The sequence below is a fragment of the Leptonychotes weddellii genome, chromosome 13 (genome assembly GCF_054177405.1).
Source record: "Leptonychotes weddellii isolate Sample4059 chromosome 13, ASM5417740v2, whole genome shotgun sequence".
NCBI classification, from domain to species: domain Eukaryota; kingdom Metazoa; phylum Chordata; class Mammalia; order Carnivora; family Phocidae; genus Leptonychotes; species Leptonychotes weddellii.
The window spans coordinates 52,482,984-52,501,048 of record NC_138381.1 but is presented as its reverse complement, the minus strand read 5'-3'; the positions used below and the strand labels follow the sequence as shown (position 1 = coordinate 52,501,048).

Sequence of the window (18,065 nt, the reverse complement as noted above, 5' to 3'; positions counted from 1 at the left end):
AGTTTGCCTTTAAAGCCTTCTCTCTCCCTGTGAAACCAAATGCACTGATGCAGGTTTCAGGGGTTGTGGGCCCCATGGAGACGGGAAGGAGCGGGGACGGATGGCTCCTCCCGTCCCTGGGGCTCCTGCCTGGTGTTTGTGCGCGAGCCAGCCCTGAGTCACCAAACCAAGAGGAGAAAACTTCCGCCAGGACCACCTGCCAAGGCAATGTGCTCCAGACGGTGCTGGGGCGTGTCCTGCTCAGGGGCTCACATTTCAGTTCTGAGGGAACCCGTGAGAGAAGGCAGGTAGGGAAAGACCCCTGGAGTGCCAGTTTCATTGTGCGGCGCTGTGCTGATCCGGAAGGTTTTTGTCCCTTCCTGGCTGGTCCTTTCCCCCCGGGGAGAGATGAGACCGCAGACGTGCTAGGCGCCCTGGGGCCGGCCCCTCCCCCTCCTCTGGGCAGAAGCGCCTCGATGCTTTATCTTTGGTTGCATCAGAGGGAAACTGCACTGTGAGGGGGAAGATTGCTCATTGTTCAAAAGGGACAGTCTAACAGGACCCTGCCCTGTTTTCCGCAGATAACAAGCGGGGCACATCCTCTGCTGAATAACCGATTAGCCCCGGGGCAGACTTAAAGGGTTTCATCAAGGGACCTGCTGCCTCTGGCTGAGTCATGGCCCGCTCAGCGTGACTTGGGGGTGGCGGGTGGGGGGCTGGCTGCTTCCTGGCTGTGTCCGTCATCGGGGCGGGGACACTGCCTCCTGTCCACGGGTTGCTCCAGTCACTTCCTTCCTCTGTGGGTTTAGGTGACCCCAGGAGATGGGGGTGGAGGGGACCAGACATCCCTGCGTGCAGGTGAGGAGCCCTGGACTGGGAGCAGGACCCCTGGGGCTCCGAGGCTGGGCGGCATGGAGCACTGGGTCTGCCTTGATTTACCCCTTGTGTGTGCCAGCTGGGTGCACACTGTGTCCCCACCACACAGGGCTCTCTTAGACCTTGCCAGCCCTCTTCCCAGCATGTGCCACTGGTCTTGAGGTCAAATGGGATAAGAAGGTGTGGACAGATAGTAACAATAAAAGTAATAATAAATAGTATTAAGGGATTTACCCCTGGATTATAACTCTTATCAATCATGGCCCTCTGTTTCCCTTCTATGGAGAAGCCTTCCTTCATAAGGTTATATATCGGCTGTTCTTGGTGGCGGGTGGGGAAGGGCATAATTCAAATGAGAAATTTGTGTAATTCAGGTTTGGTGAAAGAAGGGAGAGGAAAGTTAAGAGAAGATTTCTAACTCAGTGGAAGAGAGGCTGATAGGGCTTTGAGGGGCTGGAAGTACTGCGGGGAAATCTGAGCAGCTGAAATGGGAAATAGGACTTTGGGGGGAAAGTGATATTGAAATGGGACTTTGGGGAAAGTTTCCACGTGGAATATGGTGCACATTCCCTTCTCTTTAAGTAGCTTTAAAAATACTTCTGTGAAGATCCAAATTGCTTTTCAGTGTGTTGGAATCTGATGTGTGTTTCTATGTATATTTTTAAGTGCAGACTGGTCCAGGGAGGCTACTAGACCAGGATCACCAGCCTCCACCCAGGTTCCCGAGACAACAGCACCACCATACAGTATGGGTGGCAGGTGGGGAATCCCAGGACTTGAGGGTGCAGGGAAAGGACTGGGGTGGGGACAGGGAAGGAGGGAAAACAAATAAGAGGTGGTGTAATTCAGAGTCCGCCCCAGCGTCCCAGGAAGAGAGCATATGCACACAGGACATTCTGTAGAGGCTGTGTGGAATCATTGCTCTGGGGACCATGGACTGCCCCTGGAGTGGGAACAAGAGTGAGCAATTTTTCTGTCAGCTCCTTCTATCTCCTCTCATTGCCAAAGCGCACTCTATGGGGCATTAACTCCCTGGGTTTGTGTGTGTGTTACCCAGCCCCAGTTAGAGCCCCTGGAGTCTGTTTGGCTCACACCAGGGTGCTGGGGCTGTGGCGGATGTTACTGTGGCTTCCGCTGGCCAGGGTGGGAAAAAAGTAAGTAGTCTTTGTGGAAGACACATGTGCAGGAGGCTAGATTTTCCCCCCCTGAGTGTACTGTGAGTCTATAGTTAGTAGGCTCTGAGGAACTGTGCTCCTGGTGCCTTCTCCTTTTTAATCATGCTGTGGATTTCCTTCTTCCTTTAATAAACATCCTCCCAATGTTAGCTGAAAGCTAAGGACAAAAATACTATGATGAATCTCATCAGGGGGGTGGGGTACAAAAATGTACCTTTTGAAGGTACATTATTAAAATAATAAACAAGGACAAAAACCCAAGGATGAGGTTGTTTTAGAATCAACCAGGTGAGCATTAGCTCTCAGGCTGGGAGTGTCTATTCAATTCTTGGACAATTCTGGACATAACTGTTCTGGATCCAGAGGAAAAAAGGTGCCAAGTTGTCAAAATAGAACAGACTCCTAATGGATCCATGTAGATAGACGAGGTGACTCAGTGATTTTCCATGCTGGAGACCCGTTCCACCAAGCCTACATGAAACACAGGAAGAAAGACATTACTGACTTGGAAAAACAGGGACATGAAACTATCTCTATTTGTAGGTTTAAAAAATTTATTTCTACCCTTATCTTGTTCCCCAAAGGCTTTAAGGTGGCTTACAGAGATGCAGTGACTATAGCAAGAAGACATAGCCCTATAAGCAGGAGAACAAAAGTAAAAATAAAAACAAGGATAAAGTAGGAAATGGAGCCTGAGGTTAATACAAAAATGCACTCTGATGGGCCATAAAATTCTTTTTCTGCCAGAAGAGAGAAACCTGGGAAGTTGATAAGCCTGGGTCCAGAGTGAGAGGGACAGATGCTCAGGGGAAAAGGAAGGAGTTCTGATGTGAGGAAATGAGGCAGCAGGCGAGAGCTAGTGGAGGGGGCCACAGCGGGGCAGGAAGAAGCAGGAGATGGCAAAACATAGGCTCCCGTGCCCATGGAAATTTCCAGAAAGAAACCACCAGTAGGCATGATTAGGCCAATCCTAAGCGCTGAATGACTTACTGCATCTGAGAACTCTGAGGAAAAGACGCCAGAACAGTCTTGTCTGAACTTGATACCACCTGCTGTTTTAATTTTGCTGTGCAATTTATAGAATTCTTCACACACGTCCTCTATTACTTGACTTTTTACATGAATCCGCCAACTTGACAAAATATTCTCAAGCCTGTTCTGTTTGGGTTGAGCAGCCTTACTGTAGGCTCTTTTATATTTCAGTAAGCTTTATGAGTGTTTGAAGGGCGGGGAACGCAGTGTAGTATATTGGAAAAGGCATTATTTTGGAGTCAGAAGAACGTGGATTTAAAATCCACCTCTTCCACTAAATACATAGGTCTGAGTGAACTTAACTAGAAAATGGAGATGAAGTGTCGTGGGTGCCCCTTGCCCGGGATAGGTTTTCTAAGTGCTGGTTATGATTACTGAAAATAGCTTGTAATATCCCCAATACTTAAGGATCCAGGATTGGGATGCGTTAGCCTAATTCCTCCTGTAGAAACAGGAGAGAGAATATGAGTGGCTGGCTGGCAGGGAGTTATTCACCCATAGTGATGTGATCTACTTTAATGCCTCTTAAACTTTTTTTTTAAATATTTATTTATTTATTTATTTATTTATTTGAGAGAGAAAGAGAGAGAGAAACAGCATGAGAGGGGAGAGGGTCAGAGGGAGAAGCAGGCTCCCTGCTGAGCCAGGAGCCCAATGTGGGACTCGATCCCAGGACTCTGGGATCATGACCTGAGCCGAAGGCAGTCGCTTAACCAACTGAGCCACCCAGGTGCCTGCCTCTTAAACTTTTTTTTTTTTTAAGATTTTATTTATTTATTTGAGAGAGAGAGAATGAGAGAGAGAAAGCACATGAGAGGAGGGAGGGTTAGAGGGAGAAGCAGACTCCCCGCCGAGCAGGGAGCCCGATGCGGGACTCGATCCCAGGACTCCAGGATCATGACCTGAGCCGAAGGCAGTGGCTTAACCAACTGAGCCACCCAGGCGCCCCCTCTTAAACTTTTTGACCGTGACCCAGACTATAAAATATATTTACCTTGCTACCCTATATACACATACTGACCTGTAACTGAAAAAAAAATCCTGAACCAGCACTGGGATATTTTCTTTTCCTTTCTTTTCCAGTTAATGAAAAATGACTGGTCAAGAGTCACAAACTGACTTCATGACCTATTAGTGGGCCTCACCATACAGCTTGAAAAACACTGGTCTAAATAGCCTAGCTCTATAAATATGGGTCATGCCTCAGACCAAGAGACAATGGATTATTTCATTTTTTAGAAGAAAATTCCCAAGCTCTCATTCTCTAGAGATTGTTAAAAATATAATCTTGGTCGTGATTGTGGTTCTTTTGCCCGACCCTCAGGGTCCTGCAAAGTCCTCCAGTCCCATGCAGGCCAGTGTTGGGGGAGGGGGCCTTCTGTTCTTGGTCTGAGCTCTTACAGCCCTTAAAGCCTGGGTGAGGCCAGGACTTCCATGATGAGCCAGCCCAGAATAGGCTTGCTGAGGCTGGGAGCCGAGGACTCCAGGCACAACCCCTTCTGGGGTACCATCCAGCCCATGCCCCTGAGGTTCTGCCCCCATATGGGGTTCTAAAATGCAGGAGGTCCCTCTCCTTCTGGGCTCACTCTTCACTCCCTTCTGAGACTACGAGAATGTTCGAAGCTGTACTCACTTCTGTTCTCTTCAGTATCCAAGCAATGTCAGAGCCTCTCCCTCACCTAGGATGGAGACTCTGCTGCTTATCTCTGTTCTACAGCCCTGGTCCTGCAGCCCAGGTCTCCTGGAATCAAATTCCCCTGTGCCTTCAATACCCATAGACAGGACTGCCAGGGTGGAGAGCAGTGCTAGAAAAAACCCCCTGATCTCGGTATTTAAGATTATAGATTCTACTCTGGAATTTGCCTTTGTAATGGGGTCCTGCAGGTATTGTACAGAACCCAGCACAGAGTTGATGCTCACAAATATCTGTGAAATGAATGAATGAATGATTTGGGGCAAGTCATTTGACCTCTCTGGGCTTCAGTTTCTTCACGCCTCTGCCTTCAGCTCAAGATGAAGGTTGGCACAGCTGGTTCATGGAGCCCATCGTTCAGCTGTTATGTGCCAGGGAAAGCAGAGTCAGAATCCTTGGCTCCTCTCCACACCCAGGGTGGGAAAAATGGGATAACTGAATGTAGTCACATTTGCTCTTACTGAAGAGAACATGCATTTTTTTTTTTCTCCATCCATTTGGTGGAATTTACTGTCTTTAGTTCTGATCTCATGTGCTTTAAAAAAAAAATGCTGTTTTCCAAAGCCTTCACTGAAGGAGTAAGTAGATTTAGTGATTTCTTTTCATCTCTGTATTTCTCTTTTTAAGGGAGTTGAGAATTAAAGAAGTTTTATTAAGCCTGTTCCTCTGCTCCCCAGCTCTCTCCTCCACTGTCTACCAGTGACAAACAGCCCACCCTGGAGGTGTGCACACCAGTGTGATGGCAGTGCCGTCTGTCCCAGAATCCACAAAACCTTGGGAATGCGTGGACCAATTTACAGAAAGTGTACTTGTGTGAGAACTGGAAGCTTACTAGTTGGCCACCAGTTTGCCGTAGACCTAAGCTACAAATACCCCAAAATGTAGACAGGCTTGGAGGATAAAGATGGTGACAGCTCCAAGCATTCATTTCCCATGCCTTCTGTACTTTATGCAAGGAAGTTTATTTATTTAATTTATTTTAGGAAATTTTATTTTATTTATTTGAGAGAGTGCGAGAAAGAAAGCACAAGGGCGGAGGAGGGAGAAGAAGACTCCCCGCTGAGCAGGGAGCCTGATGTGGGGCTCTATCTCAGGACCCTGGGATCGTGACCTGAGCTGAAGGCAGATGCTTAACTGACAGAGCCACCCAGGCTCCCTGCAGCGAAGTTTAGAAAGTGGGTATTTTCTGCCCTAATTCTTCTCTTTTCTTTATATGAGCTCTATGATTTTAATCATTTATGATCGTATCTCAATTAATATACCTGGACAATTCTATTAACATAGTGTTCCTTTATGTTTTTATAATGATACCTTGTGTATATCTCTGTTGATGTAATGATCATTTGTGTGAAACTTCTCTGTTTAAATATCTATCTTCCTAACTAGACTGAGATCTTTCTTAGCATAGGAATTGTGCCGTTTTTATGTTTATATCAACTTTGTATTTAACAAGGGCAACCACACAGTATATGACCAATAAATGTTTGTAAGATGAATTGAATGTAAACATTTAACCCAGGGGCAGTTAGTCTGTCACACAGCCCACCTGCTGACATTTCCAGCCCTGTGACTGTAGTAGACATCACTAGTTGATCACCGATCACAATGATCTTTCCCACTAAGGTGGGATATAACCGCTAGAATTTGTCTCAACACAGCACTCTAAGCAGTAGCTATGAATAGATCAAGTTGGCACACAGGAGGAAATCTGTCACCTAATGTTACACTTCCTGTAAGTTGCCTTAGCTGATGTAAGGCAAGGCCTAGGTCAGGCCAGTGTTCATCAGCGTTATGACCCACTGATTGTTTACCGCTAGCATCTGTTCTTACTAATTAGTGCCCATGCCATGCCTGAGGTTAAGTATTTTGAGTATAACCCTGGGATCAGACAATCGTTGTCACACACATTCTCATCCCCCAACCTCAGTTTCACTCTTCCTTTGGAGGAGTCAGACCTCTCTGACTCCCCCAGGTCTGATGGAGGAGACACCATCTAGCCTCCCCAGTGCCAGGAAGCGCTGTTCCTGCTTCCACTGTAGCCTCCTCCCCAAGGCACTTTTCCACAAGTGGGGGTCATTCTCATTCCCGCAACACCTGAGATGAGAGATACTGCCTGCCTGATATGTTTAAGTAATGAAGTTCCCAATTGCCTCTTAATCCACAGTGGTCTTGAAAGTGGAGGTCTTGCCCCTTTGTTCCCCATGACCCTCCTGCTCTGTACTTGACCCAACTGTTGCTGGTTCCCATGGCACTCACCAGGGAGCCTTGGGCAGACATTGATTATGCCAGGGGACTCAGAAGCGTCACTGCTGCTGATACTGCCCTTTGGTCTTGCCCCTAATCTCCCCCTAGCCTCCCTTGTGGAGGTTAATCTCTATGTCCCCGAGCTAACACAGCTGTCTCCCTTGCTATGACACAGAGAATTTGCTTCACACTATTGTTGCTGTGTAATCGGATTGCAACCATACCACCTTTGCATTCTGTCACTTTGTGGTCCAGAAAAACATTCCTGCAACTACAGATCCTCTTTTTGGAGAGATAAGACATGGTATTAGACACTTCTTGTGTGTCACTGCAAGATCTCCTGGTTTAGCTGAGCTTCGCTCCAGCCTCTGTGAGCAGTTCTCCTGGCTCTAATTAGTTTCATGGGGGTGCAGCCTGCAAGCATCTTGCTTCAGGCACAGGCTGTAGTCTCTAGCTTCCTGTCCTGGGGCTTCCCCGTTGACCCCATGGTGTAGAACTCAGAAATGTTCGTGTGTCCACATATATGCAACCTGAAAGCACGAGGCTTTAACACCCAAAAGGCAAACCTTTAACCAACATGAGATGGGAGCCCCCAAAATGCTTCCCCTTTCTTACAAAAGGTCCTGAGATAGTATAAAATATTCCAGACTAACAATTATATTTATATATGACTGTTCAATCTATCTTATATATAAAGACAGTCTCTCACTCTCTGGTCTTTTCTTTGTTGTATTTGTTATTCAACATCTAGTGCAGAAACAATTGACTATACATGTGCTCAAAAACAAACAAAAAAACCCTCACTCAATACACAAAAAAGAATTAAAAATGTATCATAGATCTAAATGTACGAACTAAAGCTATAAAACTTCTAGAAAGAAATATAGGAGAAATTATGTAGAGTCTTCTTAGAAAAGATAAAGATTTATTACATATGACACCAAAAGTATGATGTATTAAAGAAAAAATTGGTACACAAAAATTCATCAAAATGAAAAAGCTTTTGTTCTTCAAAAGACACCTTAAAAAATGAAAAAAAAAAAACAAACCACAAAGCACAGACTAGGAGTTAATTTATGCAAATTATACATCTGACAAAGAACTTGTATGCAGAATATATAAAGAACTCTTATATCAGTACTAATATAAGAAACCCAATTTTTTAAAAGGACAAAATATTTGAATAGTCAGCAGAAATGATATAGGAATGATTAATAGGTACATAAAAAGATACTCAACATCAGTAGGGAAATGCAATTAAAATCAAAATAAGATACTACTATACACTCACTATACTGGCTCTATACTCAATAAAACAGACAATAACAAGTGTTAATGAGGATATGGAGAAACTGAAACATTATTACTTTTCTGGTGGAATGTAAAGTAATAGCAGCAACTTTGTAAATCATTTTTGAAGTTGATTAAATAAAGATACACTTACCATGCGATCTTGCAATTCCACTCCTAGGGAAGTGAATAACTCCAAGAATCATGAAAACCTAACGTCCACACAAAGACTTGTACTCCTTCACTTGTGACTATTCATAATAGCATTATTCATAATGGCCTCAAAGTGGCAACAACCCAAAAGTCCACTAGCTGGAGAATGGATAAACACAATGTGGAATATATCCCTACAATGGAATAGTACTTGGGATTAAACAAACAAACAAAACTACTGATACATGCAACAAGAATGAAGCTCAAAAACATTCCAAGCGAGGGGAGCCTGGGTGGCTCAGTTGGTTAAATGTCTGACTATTGGTTTTGGCTCAGGTCATGATCTCATGGGTTGTGAGATCAAGCCTTGCAACAGGCTCTGTGCTCAGCAGGGAGTCTGCTTGAAGATTCTCTCACTCTGCTCCTCTCCCTACTCATGCACTCATATGCACATGCTCTCTCTCTCTCTCAAATAAATAAATAAATCTTCAAACAAAACAAAACATACTAAGCAAAAGAACCCAGACATGAGAGACTATCTATTTATGTTTCCATTTATATGAAATTTCTAAAAAAGAAACTCTTGCATAGACAGAAACCAGATCAGTGGTTCTCTGAAACAGGTAGAGGGATGTGGAGGGGGGTAGGGGGGTTGCTTTTATAGTTTGTGCTGCTGTGACTTATTTGAGAAATCTTTGCCAAACCAAGGCCACTAAGATTTTCTCCTATGTTTTCTCCTGGAAGTTTTGTAGTTTTAGTTCTTTCATTTGGATCTCTGATCCATTTAATTTATGCCTATGGTGCAAGATATAGATTGAAGTTCATTTTTTTTACTGTGAATCCATATCCAGCTGTTTCAGCACCATTTGTTGAAAAGACTAGTTTTTGATCTACTGAATTGCCTTTGTATTTTGTCAAAAAATCAATCTACCATATGTATGTGGATTTTTTCCTGGACTCTGTTCTGTTCCATTAATCCATTTGTCTTGATTATACTGTCTTGATTATTACTGATTTATAATAAGATTTGAGATCAAGTAGTATAAATCAGGTACTATAAGTCCTCCAACCTTTTTAATTTTTTTTATTTTATTTTATTTTTTTTAAAGATTTTTTTATTTATTTGTCAGAGAGAAAGAGAGAGCACAAGCAGGGAGAGCGACAGAGGCAGAGGGAGAAGCAGGCTTCCCGCTGAGTGGGGAGCCCAATGCGGGACTCGATCCCAGGACCCTGGGATCACGACCCGAGCTGAAGGCAGATGCTTAGCCGACTGAGCCACCCAGGCGTCCCCTCCAACCTTTTTTAGAAAGTTGTTTTGGCTATTTTAGATCCTCTTCATATTCATATAAATTTTGTAATAAACTTATCAATCTCTACCCCAAAAATTCTTATAAAAAGTTTGTTATGATTTTGTTAAATCTATAGATCAATTTGGGGATAAGTGCCACTGTAATTTCATAATCAAATTACTTAAACAATTAAAAAAATCTCATAAGCAGCTAGAGAAAAAGGATACATTACAGAGTAACAAAGATAAGAATGACAGCCAACTCACTTCTCATTAGTATGAATGCAAGCCACAAAGACTAGAGCAATATCCAGCTGGATTTTGTAAATGGAGTCAGAATCTAATAGACAAATGTGATCTATTTACATTTATGTTGTGTACTGATACATTGGATTTTTTTTCTATTATCTTATTCTGTGTTTTCCATTTACTGTGGTCTCTCCCCTCTCCCTGACCTCCACCTCATTTTGCCAGTCTTAGTGCTATCATTATTATTTACAGTAAGTGCTGATGAAGATAACCAATGTATTTGCCATTGCTTCTTTTTTTTTTTTTTAAAGATTTTATTTATTTATTTGACAGAGAGAGAAACACAGTGAGAAAGGGAACACAAGCAGGGGCAGAGGGAGGGGAGAAGCAGACTTCCCACAGAGCAGGGAGCCCGATGCCGGGCTCGATCCCAGGACCCTGGGATCATGACCTGAGCCGAAGACAGATGCTTAATGACTGAGCCACCCAGGCGCCCCTTACCATTGCTTCTTGCATACCACTAAAATCCATTCTTCCTATATAGTACATTTTATTTTATTTTATTTTGAAGATTTTATTTATTTGACACACAGAGAGAGATAGTGAGAGAGGGAACACAAGCAGGGGGAGTGGGAGAGGGAGAAGCAGGCTTCCCGCTGAGCAGGGAGCCCGATGCGGGGCTCGATCCCAGGACCCTGGGACCACGACCTGAGCCGAAGGCAGACGCTTAACGACTGAGCCACCCAGGCGCCCCTATATAGTACATTTTAACCAGTTATTTCAAGCATGTCTGTAAATAGTAAACCTGCTTTTCTGAAAGCATCTTTATTTTGCTCTCAGTCTTGAGTGATGGTGTCACTGGGATAAAATTCCGGGGACACAGTTTTTTTCCCCCTCAGAACTTTGAAATATCACTCCATTGTCATTTGACTTCTGTTCTTAAGTCTTCTCCAGTATGATTGCCATTCTCTGATACATAATCTGGTGGCTCTCAAGACTTTTTTTTTCTTTGTTTTTGATATTTGCTATCTCATTATGATATGTTTCATTGGGATTATGTTTTTATTTTTCCTGCTTAGGTCCTGATGTTGCAGGCTTGCAGGGTTCTTGTCTCATGGAGCTGAAGAAGGAATCTCACGGACACAAGAGGGTGAAGTGAAGTGAAAGTTATATTAAGTGAAGGTGAGAACATAAAGAAAAAAAAAGCTCTCTAGAGTGAGACGGGTCCCGAATGGGTTGCCACTGAGGGCTTTTAATGGAAGTCTTTCATTGAGAACTGACTGGGAAGCTTGTGGCCTCGAGATTCTTGTACCTTCTTGGTTAGTTCCCTTATCTCTTGTTCTGCTCTGTCTCAGCGTCTCCACCTGCCAGGAGTAGTTTCGAAGCCCAGTCAGGGGAGTCAGGGGCCTCCTATCTCTCCTGACTATACCTTAACCCCTTCTCTATTCACGGGACAGGACCTGTGGGCAGAAAGAGCTACACTGGGATTGTGAGGAGTGACTAATTGTGTACTTTTTAATTAGTGGGGATGAGGGATAGCACCAGTCTCCAAGGAATCTGGAAGCAAGTCTTTCAGGACCTTGAGGGATCAGCTGCTGCCAAGATAAGGTTCCTTTTAAACATTAAGCCACTAAGGCAGCTACGAGTTCCTCAAGGAAGGTCATGCCCTGCATGTTTCAGGTATCTGTCAGTGGGCTGCAAGCTGTAAAGAGATTTTAATTTAAGCTACATTTCTTTTGCCTTTGTTTTCCACATCACTGATATGTTCCTTTAAACTAAAGACAGATTCCTTTTTTAATTCGGGGAATTTTCAGCCTTTAACTTTTCATACCACCACCTCCTCTATTTTTTTCTGTTGATTTTTTCAGTAATTTTTACCAGACATATTTTGGGATTTCTCATTCTGTCCTTTATGTATCTTAGCCTCTCTTTTCTTTTCTTTTTAAGATTTTATTTATATTTTTGTGTGAGAGAGAGAGCACAAGCAGGGGAAGCTGCAGGCAGAGGGAGAAGCAGGCTCCCCAATGAGCAGGGAGCCTGATACGGGACTCGATCCCAGGACCCCAGGATCATGACCTGAGCCAAAGGCAGACACTTAACTGACTGAGCCACCCAGGCGTCCTGCCTCTCTTTTCTATTTTCATCCTATGCTGCAAGGTTTTTTTTTTAAGATTTATATTTCAATTCACTAATTTTCTATTTGCCTGGGTCTCATAGGCTATTTTCCCACCTATGACACTTAAAAAAAAAGTAATCTCTACACCCAATCTGGGGCTCTAACTCACGACTGGAAGATCAAGAGTGGGCTGCTCTACTGACTGAGCCAGCCCGGTGCCCTTGTACTACACTTTTAATTTCAGTAATTATACTGTCCCCTCTTTTTAAGTAGGCTCCACGCCCAGCATGGAGCCCAACGTGGGGCCCAAACTCATGACCCTGAGATCAAGACCTGAGCTGAGATCAAGAGTCTGATGCTCAACTGACTGAGCCACCCAGGTGCCCCTCAATAATTATACCTTTTATTTCTACAATGTATATATAGTTTCCTTTCAAAAATATGTTATTCCCATATTACCCTGTACTTGACTTACAGTTTGTATACCTTCTTTTATCTCTAAATATTTTAAACAAACTTATTTTATAACCTCTTTCAGCTTAACCTATTACCTTTAGTTTTGGGGAGTGCAAATTCTCCTGTTTGATGTTCCTTGTGACTCCCTCTCTTTGTAAGGTCTATACATTTTTCTTGTGAATTTATCTTCAGTGAGTGTATCCAGACTGCCATGTAACCAGGAGTGTCTTAGCCTGGGTGGCTTCCCACAGAAATTTATTTTCTCACAGTTCTGGAGGCTAGAAGTCCAAGATCAAGGTGTTGCTGGCAGGTTTGGTTTCTCCTGAGGCCTCTGTCCTTGCCTCGAAGCTGGCCCTTTTCACTCCATCCCCACATGGTCTTTCCTGTGTGTGTGCATCCTGGTGTCTCTTCCTCCTCTCAGAGAGACTCCAGTCCTACTGGATCGGGGCTCCACCCTTATGACCTCGTTGAACGTTAATTACCTCTTTAAAGGCCCTGTCTTTAATTACAATCACACTAGGGGCTTGAGCTTCAATGTATGAATTGTGGGGGTTATAATTCAGTTCATCACAAGGGGTAAAGAAATGTCTCTAAGAACAGATTTACAGGGCCTCCTCTGTGTTTCTAGTGACTTCACCCATTTCAGAATTTTTATATTAATTTCTTAGCACGAGGATTATCTCACCATATTCAAATTGTAAATTCAGACCTCACACCGCTATTTTGATATATTGTGGGTGGCTCTTTTGGTCCAAGGATCAGAGTAGGTGGCTATCTTCTTGTTTCTTCTCCAGGCACATAGGAAGAGATTTTCTACTCATAAGTTCATGAAAGAAATGAAAATTTGAGATTCTTGACATTATTCACAACCATCCTATCCCCATGGTTTGGGAACTAAATCTTCTGTCTCAGTAAGTGTGTTAAAAAACCTCAACTCCCGGGGCGCCTGGGTGGCTCAGATGGTTAAGCGTCTGCCTTCGGCTCGGGTCATGATCCCAGGGTCCTGGGATCGAGCCCCACATCGGGCTCCTGGCTAAGCGGGGAGCCTGTTTCTCCCTCTGCCTCTCCCCCTGCTCATGCTCTCTCTCTATCTCTGTGTCTCAAATGAATGAATAAAATCTTAAAAAAAAACAAACAAAAACCTCAACTCCCAGCTGATAAGACCTTTATTTACCCCCAGGCCATGCTGCTTCTGCTCTTCATTACCACTCTGGCTTTGGTTTCCTTTATATATTGGACCAGTTTCTGAAATCTTGTAAACTGGGCTACCCATTTAAGTCTGTTTTTAGGGGGTTATATATGTTTAAAGAAAGATGGTGGGAGAGGGCAGTGAATCTCTTCCATGCCCACCCAGTCTACTATGTCAACCCAAGATCATAATTCTGGAAGGCCCCCATCTTCATTAGTTCCCTTTAATGGCCAATAACAGTCCTTTAATTTCAAAGCTTATGTTCTCTATTTTACACCGTACTACCTTGTTTTCCTAATTGAGAGACATCTTTAAATCTGAGCTTATAAAAGATTATTGATGGTCACATTCTTCATGATTATAATTTTACATTCTATCTAGTCCTCCTCTCTGAGAAGATCTATCAGGTTCTTCACTACACTTGCCTTCTATGGGAAATGGACCCCCCCCGCCATCAGTGACCTTAAAATTATAAGCCCAACAAAAATAATTGCCACCAGAGGAAAGGATTTTATTCCCTCTGTGACCATAAAAATGTGACTGGTCATGTTTCTGTAAAAGAAGAAGGAATATACACCAAACCCTGTATATTTTCTCTGAGGTGATTTCATAGGTCAAGGGCATCCTGAAAAGTTTTGGCAAAGCATTGCTACAATGGAGACCGCACCATCTCATGCTAACAAAACTCCTCAAACTCACATTTCCTTTCTTTTCTGGGTAGACTCTCAGTGAAGTCTCCAGAGGGCTCTGTACTGATAGCAACAATGAGCTGATCATGATGATAAAGCCACTCCCAATGGGATTTGCATAATAGACACTTCACAATAGAGGAAGATATAACAATAATTATAAAAGTGGGAAAAGGGCCAAGAGCTAAGGGATTTCTTAGCTCCATTTTCAGCAACCCAGGTAGAATTATGTTTTAAGAAATCTCATTCCATGGAATTTAAAAGTCTGCTGTTTTCAACATTTGGTGTCTCCTGCATTTGTTCTAATCAGTTCACTATGAGGAAAAAAAGAGGAAAAGATGACATTTTCCTCCATGCAAATTACTTAAACTGGAAAAGGTTCATTTAGAAACTAAGAAAGATTCTACTGCTTACAGACTTAGCATAACAAACATCTATTGCATTCATATGGAAAGCTATTGGAAATTATGGCCTTAAAGTCATTCTGAATGTAGCCAGAAGTGACAAAAATGCTGTAGGTGAACTTAACTACGAACACAGATTGCTTTTATGAGGTTCTGTGCAATTCTGTTATATTCTTTGCTCAGCTCTTCCCACAAAAGAATTGGAGAGTCGCTGTTGCCCCTGGACTGAATCTCTAAATCGACCTGTGGTTCTCTGCCATCTTGTCAGAACAACAAGGTTAATAACTGTTTTGATGACTAGGATGGATGGCCAAAGTCCTAGCTCAATCTCAGGTTTCCTGTATCACCTTTCCTTACCCTCTCCAAGTTTATTTGCTTGTCTTTAAATAGTCTAACAAAAATATGAGCCAGCTACATTAGCCAAAGAGCTCATGTTGGGGAAAATCCAACCCCAAACAAGATATAATGAAGCAGAATTCACTGAAGTCACTCAACAGGTGCACAAGAGCTGTCACAGAGGATTAGCAGCTATGAGGTTGAGGGGACTAGGCACTAATCTGGGATTCTAGAAACTTGGGCTGCCACCAGATAATACCTGTCTCACCCTATCTATGCTAGTTAAAATGCTTTTAAGCAGCACAGATACAGAGGCATCTGCAGAATGAGGGCATCCAGCCATCTGTTACCATTCTTGATTGTCTGAATACAACCTTCTTGTGAGCTCCCCTGAAGCTATGCAGTCAGGCAGCCTGCATCAAAGGGGTGGGGCTGGGAGGAAGAAGGGAGCAAAGAAAAATGGTTTCCAGAGTGGTCTGGATACATCTGTGCATATACAATGAGTACTTTGGGCAATTTTATACAAAGCAAGTTAATACTATGCTTCATTTTCCTGAAGAGGGACGCCAAATATATTATTGGTCTAGATATGTTTTATCTGCCTTTGGCCCTAAGTTGTTTATTCATTTATTCGTCTATCCATTTAGCTATCCAGCCAATATTTATTGAATACTTATTGTATGTCATGCTCCATTCTAGGTGCTGGGGAGGCAGATATTGAAATAAAAGATACTAAAAAAAAAATGCTATTAAGAAAAATAAAGCAAGATAAAGGGGGCAGCAAATAACAGGGATTATATCCCCAAATAAAGGGGTGATTTTTATTTAGAGGAATATAATGTAAATAATAGATTAGCATAATAGCTGTTAGAAAAATACTGTGTTTTTATACTCAAGTGTTCTGTTTTGTTTTATTTTAGATTGACTTACATCATTTATTACATTTTGGTCCTATACGATTCCACAAAGATAATTTATATATCCTTCCAAAAGTAGGCTTACAAATTAAGTTATAATATACTATTATCTTATTTGAGATCATTAAAACTCAAAGATGAAATGATATTCTGATTTCATGACTAAGACCAAGGTTTGAAAAGCAATATAATCACTGTCCCAACTATACCACTCTAGTTTTTCTCATGTAAGCTAATTAAGATCTTAAAAAAAAAATCCAGTATGATTAACATACAGTATCATATTAGTTTCAGGTGTGGTGCTCAACTTTAAATCTTTCATTCCAATAATCATTCTATGGAAGAACCAGTTTCTTCTATGATTAAAAAAAACACCACACTATTTTCTAGGATAGTGTATTTATATGTAAAGGTGTATGTTATGTTAGCTATTAATTAAACAATTAACTTTGAAGTTGTCACAGGTTTTTTTTTTTTTTTCCAGAAATAGATACCAAGATGGAGTTTGATGTGTATGGTGTTTATTGGAGATCATCTGTGGAAAGAAGGTGAAGGAAGTGGGATTTCTTCATGGGAAAGATCCAATTACCATGCAGGCCAACAATAGGAACCCTTTGGAGAGCTCTGGAGAGGAAATGGCCTGTCAGAGTGCTCCCATGTTGGGCTGAAATGGCTGGGCCTTTGTCTCCTACCACAACCAGTCAATGGATATGGGTCCCCCAGGAAGAGCATGTTCTTGGGCAAGTCAGCTCTCTGCCACTGAGGCAAGAAGCAGCTGGTGATTGTCTTTCCTTGAAAGGGTTGCAGGCACTGTGTCTCCATGTCCACCACACAAAGATATCTATATACTTGCAGGCCAATTGGGAGAAATATTCATAACACAATAATAGGCAGAAAGTCACCAAGTCTGGGTAATTATGAATTAAGTTCCTATAAACATCTATGTGTAGGTTTTTATGTAGAAATAAGTTTTCAACTCCTTGAGTCAACACCAAGCAGTGCTGTTGCTGAATCATAGGGTAGGGGTCTGTTTAGTTTTGTAAGAAATCCCAAACTGTTTTCCAAAGTGGTTGTGTCATTTTGCATTCCCACCAGCACTGAATGAGAGTTCCAGTTTCTCCACATCTTCACCAGCATTTGGCCTTATCAGTGGCCTGGATCTGAGCCATTCTAATAGGTGAGGGGTAGCTTAAGTAATTTCAAATTAATTTTTTATGAAGCTCTCTGCTCACATATTTGAAAGAAGTCTTAATTATGAGTTTTGAATAATGAAGGACAGAGGAAATGAAACTGTTTCAATAGAACCCATTTCTGAGTAACACTGCTAGGTCTATCTTTGACCAAAATTCGTCAAAGATTCATGTTTCCAGGGCACCTGGGTGGCTCAGATGGTTGGGCGTCTGCCTTCGGCTCAGGTCATGATCCCGGGGTCCTGGGATCGAGTCCCGCATCGGGCTCCCTGCTCGGCGGGGAGCCTGCTTCTACCTCTGCCTCACTCTCTCTCTGTCTCTTATGAATAAATAAAATCTTTAAAAAAAAAAAAGATTCATGTTTCCATGTGGTTCAAAAACTGCTTTTTTGTTATGTTTGATAAGTGATAGTTAAAAACAAAATACTCAACCAAATGATAATAAAATACCATTTCTTAATTTTGGCAGCAATACACAAATGTTTGTACGCTGCCATTGTTTTAAATTCAAGTACTAAAATAATTCTAAAGTGGCTTGCCAAATGACTAATTAATAAAGAGAAGGTGCTTCTGGTACAGATTAGGTAAATGTAATTTAAAATCCTTCATCTTCAGTGTTTTAAAAAATACCTTAAATTTGACAGAATTCTTTGGGGGTGCAGGTAGTATCTGAAATATAAAAAAGTATAGCAAGGTATAGTTCTAGTATGATTGTTGAAGTCTAGGGATGGTGGGTCTGCCCGAAGCAGGAGTGGTATGGGGGAGCTATAGGATCTACACCAACCTGGGT

General features: G+C 42.4%; 1 long non-coding RNA gene across 1 annotated transcript; it reads left to right on the top strand.

Moving 5' to 3' along the window:
* Nucleotides 1–728: 728 nt before the first annotated feature.
* Nucleotides 729–17,609, top strand: LOC145716802 (uncharacterized). The gene is made up of 3 exons (XR_014139707.1): nt 729–837; nt 11,059–11,161; nt 16,571–17,609. It is a non-coding gene; the product is annotated as an uncharacterized LOC145716802 (long non-coding RNA).
* The last annotated feature ends 456 nt before the right edge of the window (nt 17,610–18,065 follow it).